At 37.1% G+C, this 8,564-nt stretch overlaps 1 long non-coding RNA gene across 1 annotated transcript; it reads left to right on the top strand.

The window, feature by feature from the left end:
• The first annotated feature begins 247 nt into the window (after nt 1–247).
• Nucleotides 248–8,278, top strand: LOC119341082. The gene is made up of 5 exons (XR_005164875.1): nt 248–300; nt 402–481; nt 585–628; nt 4,326–4,390; nt 7,690–8,278. It is a non-coding gene; the product is annotated as an uncharacterized LOC119341082 (long non-coding RNA).
• The last annotated feature ends 286 nt before the right edge of the window (nt 8,279–8,564 follow it).

The raw sequence follows: 8,564 nt of genomic DNA, 5'->3' as shown, positions 1-8,564 counted from the left end.
TGCACGTGTCCAGCAGCGAACCCTAGCCACGGTGCATCCCACAAGCTGTTGCTGGCCGTACCTCGGAGCGGAGACATCACCGTCCCCAACATGCTTGTCTGGCAAGTATCTGCATTGTTTGTATTAGAAGAAATACATGTGACTCCATCATTTGACTTCTGAACTTTGTTGATGCTTATGTCACTCTATGCACAACAGGTATGCCTTCGCCATGTTGTCATTCATGACATTTCTCTTTCTCTATGTAGGCATGGATGCATTGGATATAGAGAAGTGGAATATTGTTAGTGAAACATATATGTATGCTCGCTATCTGCTTCTTTCTATGTGTGTAGTAACATACTTGTTGTTCAAATCCACAAACTATTTTGTTTTGTAACCCATTTTTGTACTATATGCAGCCCAATGATATCTATCGCCTTGAGCTCCATTGTTTTGGCGTTGGTGCTGTCCAGGCGAGAAGATCTCTATTAGGCAGCAAGTGAGTGTCTTATTTAGAAACTTCTTATGTGTGTTATGTCATTTCAAGAATACTCCTGTTACATACATGATGTGGCTTATTCAAGTTATTATTTGGTGGCCAGATCTCATGACAGGTGCTGTGTTAGTTGCATTGGCCTATGATAAGGTAAAGTATTGTGTCTGATATATTCCATATGTGCTTTGGATGTAATGCATGATCAAGTTTTGTAGCCTCGGTGTTTTATCATACTTAATAGGTATATGCTAATGTAACACCCATTCGAAATAGAACTCTGTCATTAGGAGCAGATATACCAATTAAATGTGCTTCAGGAATGATATGCAATGAAAACAAAAAAAGCATAATAGCATACCAAATGTACCTTGGTAAGCATAAATGCTCTGAGTTATATTAGGATGTGTACCCATCCGTCTGTAGTCTGCTCTTAATACATTCTGCTCTTTTCCATGTTGTAACATTTAGATCAGTCCACTTATCGGATTTTAATTCCATGTGCTTGGATGCATATTTGAATAAATCCTCCAGTCCTTCTAGCTGTTGCACCAATAAATGAAAAAGTATTAGCATCACAAGCGGCAAATAAGAAAAAAAATCTTCTTATCCAAAACAATATCTTCACATGGTGTAGCACTGGGTATGTTGACTGATTTCATCCTGCCTCCAATTCTTGCATCTGATAAGTATCATAGCCAATCACAATCTTCATCGTCTGTAGAAATATTGAGTGAATGTCAGTTATAATTAGTGGTATTATAACAACGCCCATAATGATTTTCAGTTAGGAAACCGAACATTCAACAATGTGTGTGTGATGTAGCTGGGAGACCAAGGCATCACCTGTATCAGATTGAGTTGTTCTCCAGTCCTATGGACGGCTGTAGATTCCCCCTCTATGTTGCTCATACCAGGCATTTTCCCCCTCCCCATTAAGTGCTTGTTTTTCTTTTGTAGAATATAAATGTGAATTAGCTACAGTTCAATATGAGCAACAGTTGTTTTTCTTCTATACGATATGGCCACGGGTGTCTTAGATAGGGTGCTCTTTCCACTTAGAATAGAAGATGTAGCTTTCTTATGATCCCTCGACTCACGTTTACTTTTTAATACATCATCCCTATCCCTGTTTAGTGCATACATCCCTTTCTCCTTGTCTCTTCAATTCCTTTGGATCTGCCTTTTGACCTGCGAGAAAAAAAATCTTCAGGATCTACATGGTCCAGGTAGATAAGAGTTGGGGATATATATATCTACCTGAATTGTCCTTGTTTGTTAGGTCCTGATATGGAGTCCGTACTCCACTATGCTAAGAGGATGCCGTAGTGTATTTTGAGTGAATCTATTTGGTCAGAAATACAATGAACAATTCTAAGTCAACAATCTACCTGAATTGTCCTTGTTTGTTAGGTCCTGATATGGAGTCCGTACTCCACTACGCTAAGAGGATGCCGTAGTGTATTTTGAGTGAATCTATTTGGTCAGAAATACAATGAACAATTCTAAGTCAACAACTAAGCTTGTCATGTGGTCAGGAAATAAATATCATCATTACTATGTCAAGAAATAGATATCAACATTATTATTTCAGTGAATCTAGTTTTGCAAGAACCCTTCTCTGCTCCTCTTGAGGTACAGAGGTGGAAAGCGCGTCACTTTGTTTATCTAATCCGAAATGGCTACTGGAGGTGCCGGGGCTATTTTGAATGGTAGAAACATCACTACCGGCTGAAATATATGTTGTCATTTTGTCTCATTCGCCCCATTGTTACAGCACATGGACCCCTTGATAAGAAACAACTAACCAGGAATCCTAATGTGCAGTGTGTACTTAATTTCTTCAATAAAACATTAAGATCATGGTGGCCTGTAGGTAGCAAAAGAAACAACCAACCAGGAATCCTAATAATACGTCTCAAGCAAAACATGTTCACATGATATAATACTAAATTTTTTTTTACAAAAAATACAGATGGCTACAAAATGTTATCATGTCACTCAAATTGCATTTTCAAAAAGTGCGACATATTTGTGATCCAACGCACGTATCATAAACATGTCTTCGCATAAAATTCACTGTCACATAATAATTGTATTATAATTGCTACAAGAACATATTCTAAAAACCGCAACTAAGCATGTCTTGAAGGTCCATCTTTTGAAGCAATGAAGGTCCATCTATAAATTCGATCAATGATGCTTCGTTCAATGTATGGGATATTGTTTTGAGCTTCATTGTCTTCGTACTTTAAAATATGCACCAAAAATTGCTTCCTCAGTTGAAAACCATCCTACATTGGCATTATACAACATTGTTATAACAAGTTGCATGTGCAATTATACAAATAAGCATGGTGTAAATAGTCACCTGAGGTACGGGAAAATGTAGCTTTCCATCGCACAATGAGTGCATGTAATTAAAAACCAAATAACCAGACAATGCACTGCATGCATGAAATAAACACATAATGTGCGTTAAATGAACCAATTAATATTGTAATGCGTTTGAAAGATTCATACCAGGTAGAGTTTGTTGGAGCAACAGGAACAATGCATTCCCATTTAGAGATATCATCCTTGAATGCAGGGTTTGCAACTTCAAGCGCAAGGTTTAGATTGTCGGCCACGATTTTAAGTACATTTTCCCCAAAAGTAGGTATTGGTATCGGATCGAAAATTGAGACAACTTTTCTATTTTGATCCAAGACAAATAATAGAAATAACCCAAACATATACCAAGGAAGTAAAATCTGCAATGATGAAATAGTTTAGAAATGCATAGAATATTAATTAAGACCAAGTAAAGCACTGTTACAAATGAAAAAAAAATCTTACCGTATCACATTGAGAGATATGATAATCATTACTATCAGGCCAGCTATGAAACAACCGTTTAAGTGTAGCAATTTCCATATGTTCACGGATACTTGAGTCTTGTGCATAGTGGAACATGGACTAAAGTAAGAATGAGAAAATATTAGTGCAATGAGAAAAAAAATGTAGTACATGATTATAGTAACTTACACAAAAGTTCAGATCCATATAGTGAGATGGAATGTCTCTGAGAAGCTGGACTTCGTGGCGCGCTAGTATTCGCACAGCCATATTAAAGCAATGAATATCCATGTATTCATCATTACTTAAGATGTTTTTAATTTGTCTCAATTTTAAGCTAATAGGATACGGATCAGAGCTTTTCACCCATTCGCTCCTGTAAAATCAAAATTCTGTAAATTATAATGACATCAAAGTAATTTGTTGGAATACAAAATGAAACAAAAAATATGGCTTACTCTAGTAGTGCAACATCATCAACCATACCGATGAACAAGCAAAGTTCATCTATTAAATCATCGTTTGTTGGGCTGACAGACGGTGAAAGAATAAATGACCGCGAGATGAGCTCAACTTTTGTTGATGTATTTGATGTTTTGAAATTCTCGGGGGGTCTATCCAGAATCATACATTCCGTGGGATCTGTGTTGTTTTTGTCCTCTTCCATGTCTCGATTTCTTATATTATCATCATTCAATTCTGAGTCCACTAAAATGACAGCTAGTTTTGTTCTAAAATCTGTCATATGTTCCTATTAAAACAGTAATAAGAGTTAAATAGTGATACAACATAGAATAAATATAATGATACACAGTAAAAAAATACCTATGTAGGAATATCAGACAAAATATCTCCTGTGAAGTACTCCATAAAATTTACCATCCACAGACCACAAGATGACCTGCATGATTACAAATATAAACCTTAAATATGGTCAATCATTTTTTATCAAATTTATAGATATTTGTATAAAACAACTTAAATATGACTGTGTGCAATGTTCGTTCCCTAGATATCCTGAAGGAGAACAAGGAGCTGCCTAAAGGGGATGAGATCAACAAGTTTCAATCGAAAGAGGTATACCCATCTGTCTGCAGTTTGATCTTAAGAAACTCGTCCCTTGGCCATGCTGTGATGTTTATGTCTTTCCACTTATCCAATTTTAGTTCCATTTGAAGCGATGCATATTGGAACATATTTTTCAGTCCTTCCGGCTATTACATGAATAAATGACCAAGTATTAGCATCAGAAGCAAAGAATGACAGAAATTGTCTTATCAAAAGATGGTGCAGTGGGACTAATAACTAACCATAGCGTTAAGGTCTTTGCGGGGCATTCCTGGGCCTAGCGAGTCGAGCACCTGGATACGTTTCACCCTAGTGTTTATAACTGCTAGGTACCAATGAAAGTGTTCAATGTTTACTGGAATAAATATCTGAAAAAAGAGATTTTTGTTAGTTTAGGTCTCATCTATACAAACATCTGTCCTCGATTGAATTCATCATAGTAATATGTACGGAACGGAGACTCACCATATCATGTTCTAAATAAGTCGTAGCTCTCTTTAATACCCATCTTGGTATGTCATCACGTATAGAGCTAAATTCCTTTATCATCTTAGAGATGCATGCATTCTCTAAGAAAACACTTCCACCTGACCTCATCTGTAGATGCTCTTTAGCACTTATGCAATGTATGTATGAGTCTATGATCTACAATATCAAGTGCACACCTTGGTTATAAGAGATATAGGAACATATGTTAAAATAGCATCGTCTTGTCATAAAGCTACATATACTTACTTCGTCGCCAACAAATTCTTCGGCGGTTAAAAGACATAGTAATTGTTTTTTTTAGAAATGAGTCGTTGATGCTCACTAAATGTCTTTTATCGCTTGGTTCAGACATGATATTTTCAATAACCGACCAATCATCGCCGGTGCAGGCGTAATCTATCATGATGTAAGCAAGAAGAATTATTAATAATGAAGAAAATTAGTGAAGCAAAAGCAGGGCATAGAAGGATTTGTTCATGCCTTCTGGAGCCACCACGTAGTCTTGTGCCTTCTTAGGTTTGTTATGCATTCGGATAGGGATATGCTTCCCTGTTTGTGCCCCTTTCGTGCGTGATGTGTGTGCTAATTATTCATCATCTGATGCATCTGTCACTTCGGAGACTTCGGAATCAGTGGACCGCATGCTATCATTTTTCTCCACTTCTTCTTTGTTAGCTATTCCATGCGATTCTGGCATCGTCTCCCCTATAGTTTCTGGCCCTTCGGTACCGAATGTTTGTGCTAATTCCTCAACCTGAGCTGGCTGCATTTGTTCACTTGTTTCATTGAAGGTTAATTCCTAAGAGAAACATTACAAGATATAATATAGTTAGAATTAGAACTATTTGGGACATATTTGAAAAAATGTATATGCCCGTTTCACCTTGGATTCAGTGAACCGCGAGCTCTTTTTTTTCTGCACTTCATCTTTGTCGGCTATTCCATTTGATTCTGCCAGCTTGTCCCCTATAGTTTCTCCCCCTTCGGTGTTGAATCTTTGTGCTAATTCATCGTCTTGAGTTGGCTGCATTTGTTCACTTGTTTCCTTGAAGGTTAATTCCTGAGAGGAACATTACAAAGAATAATTTGTATGGAGGATATAAAATAATTAGAATTAGAACTATTTGGGATAGTCGAAAAGAAAGCATGCCTTTGTCACTTCGCAATCAGTAGCTTGTGTGCTATTTTCTTTCTCTTCTCCATCTTTGTTGTCTATTCCATTTGATTCTTCCTCGGTTACTATCTGAAACACACAATATACAATATTATCCAGTACTTATAAAGCAGAAAATATTATTAAGGTCAGTAAAGAATTGTAGGCATGATATTATTATACTACAAATTACATATTGTTTTGTCCCACCAGAATAAAAGTAATAATGACATGTGAAAATAAAAACCGTCTTTGTCGACTTAGAGTATCACCTCATCAATCTCCATATTTTCTGTATCATCCTTGATGGTTTGTTCTTCTATTGCCTTTGTTGACTCGGTGTTCATATCCTCATCTTTGATTATCATGCCTTCAATCTGAATATTTTGTGTATGATCGTCCTTGGCTCCCTTGTCGATGAGTTCCTGAAAACCCAAGCATATATAAGTCGTATGCTGCTGGTGGTATGATATTCTGTTAAATACATATATATCACGCACCTACAAATTCTATGGATCTGCGGATGTTTTGATTACACAATGGCATTGTTTACCGAACTAAAGTTGTGTCATATTCAGAGGGTTAGTGTAGTCCCGATATGAGTGGCACCTCATGGTCAGGCAAGTTTAATTGTGTTCTGGCAAAATTCTGTTTTATGTTCAATGGTTACTTGGGCTGAATCGGTGAATCAATTGATGGCAGAGCTCATGTGGTAAATAAGCACTCTTATTTGTGTGTGGAAACCACAGTTTCTGATCTGCTCTTACCATTAGACCCTATGTTTTGTACATCACAACTGGATGCAGATATGTGTACACGTTTACTTAACATAGTGCTACAAGAATATTGTTTTCACCTAAATTATAATGATCTATTTCTTTGTTCAATTATGCAGTCAACCTTTTCAGATTCACTTGCGTGACTAATCATCTGGATGTTGTAATAATAAGAATTTCCTAAGTCGCACAGAGCATGTTGGTAATTTTGTAGGGTCACACAGATCATGTTGTTTTACTTAGTTCGATCCCCTCTGGTGAGTTTGTTGTTTCGCAGATGCGAAAGCATGAATAGGATGAAATTGCAGAGAGATACCATTACCATGATTATTGTAGATTGATCCGTACAGGCCACCGGGGATTGTGGCGCAGACATGGACGACGATGGTAGGTCACCACCGACAGATGTGTGCGGCAAGGTGGAGGCCTTCGCGGCGGAGGAGACCTTTGCGGTGGAACAGTGTGAGGATGCGGCAGCGGTTCAGGGGAGGTTGAAGGGAAACCCTACGGTGCTTCTTTGGGTTCCTGATCGAGAGTTCGTTAGGTATAGGCAATATACAAGGCGGAAGTCACGGGAAGGACTTCCATAGCGTGAGGAGGAAAGTGAATCGTGATTGCTATGTCAGGCCCCACACTTTCCTTTGATTTATCTCTGGACCCATGCTTTCCTTTGTTTTATCTCAGGCCCCACATTGTTTTTGCTTTTATTTATACCCAATCTGGATAAATTAATTGAGTTATTTTCGTAATACATTTTATACAGGAATATCGAGTTAAGCTCATTGGAACGTTTCTTCGATTTTGTGTGTTATTTCCTTTACGATTTTGTACAGAGAAAGCTTAAAACTTTATGTAAAGAAATATAATTCATGTGTCCTTTCTCTTGCCAGTTTATTGTACTATCTGCCGTGCTGGATAGGAGGGGCCAGCGAAGTGCTTTTACTTATGAGTTTGCTAACCCGGCAGAATCCAATATTCCTGAGATTGACGGATGTTATTACATTATTGTACTACAGCTGAAAACTCTTGGCATTGATGTGTAACCATCAAGGTGAGTTTCGTAATTTTGTTTTGTCATTATTCCCGGTCATGAGTAGACGGAAAATTTGCATTGAGAAGATAGACGCTAGTAAATCCAGCCATCATAAAGTTAAAATATTTCAGGTGTGCTAGTGTGCTTTTTATTTACAAATAAATAAACGACACAGATATGCAGAGTCGAAGATTACATCGACATCGTTCTTCTTTCATGATTATTATATAGTACGATCTGATAAAAACCTGGAAGTAATACTCAAACGACAAGTGCTAGTAAATCCAGCCATCATCAACTTATAATATTTCAGGTGTGCTGGTGTGCTTTTTATTTACAAATAAATAAACCACACAAATAAACGACACAGATATGCAGAGTCGAAGGTCAAATCGACATCCTTCTTTTGGCATGATTATTATATAGTGCGGTCTAATAAAAACCTGGAAGTAAAAAAAAATAAGTGCTAGTAAATCCAACCATCATAAAGTTACAGTACTTCAGGTGTGCTGCTGTGCTTTTTTATTTACAAATAAATAAATCACAGAAATAAACCACCCTCATATGCAGAGTCGAAGGTCACAACAACATCCTTCTTTTTTCATGATTATAAATAAATGACACAAATAAACGACACAGATATGCAGAGTCGAAGGTCACATCGACATCCTTCTTCTTTCATGATTATTATATAGTGCGATCTGATCAAAACCTGCAAGTAAAAAAAAGATA

The sequence above is a fragment of the Triticum dicoccoides genome, chromosome 7B, assembly GCF_002162155.2.
Source record: "Triticum dicoccoides isolate Atlit2015 ecotype Zavitan chromosome 7B, WEW_v2.0, whole genome shotgun sequence".
Classification (NCBI taxonomy): domain Eukaryota; kingdom Viridiplantae; phylum Streptophyta; class Magnoliopsida; order Poales; family Poaceae; genus Triticum; species Triticum dicoccoides.
This window is presented reverse-complemented; position numbering and strand designations above follow the sequence as displayed.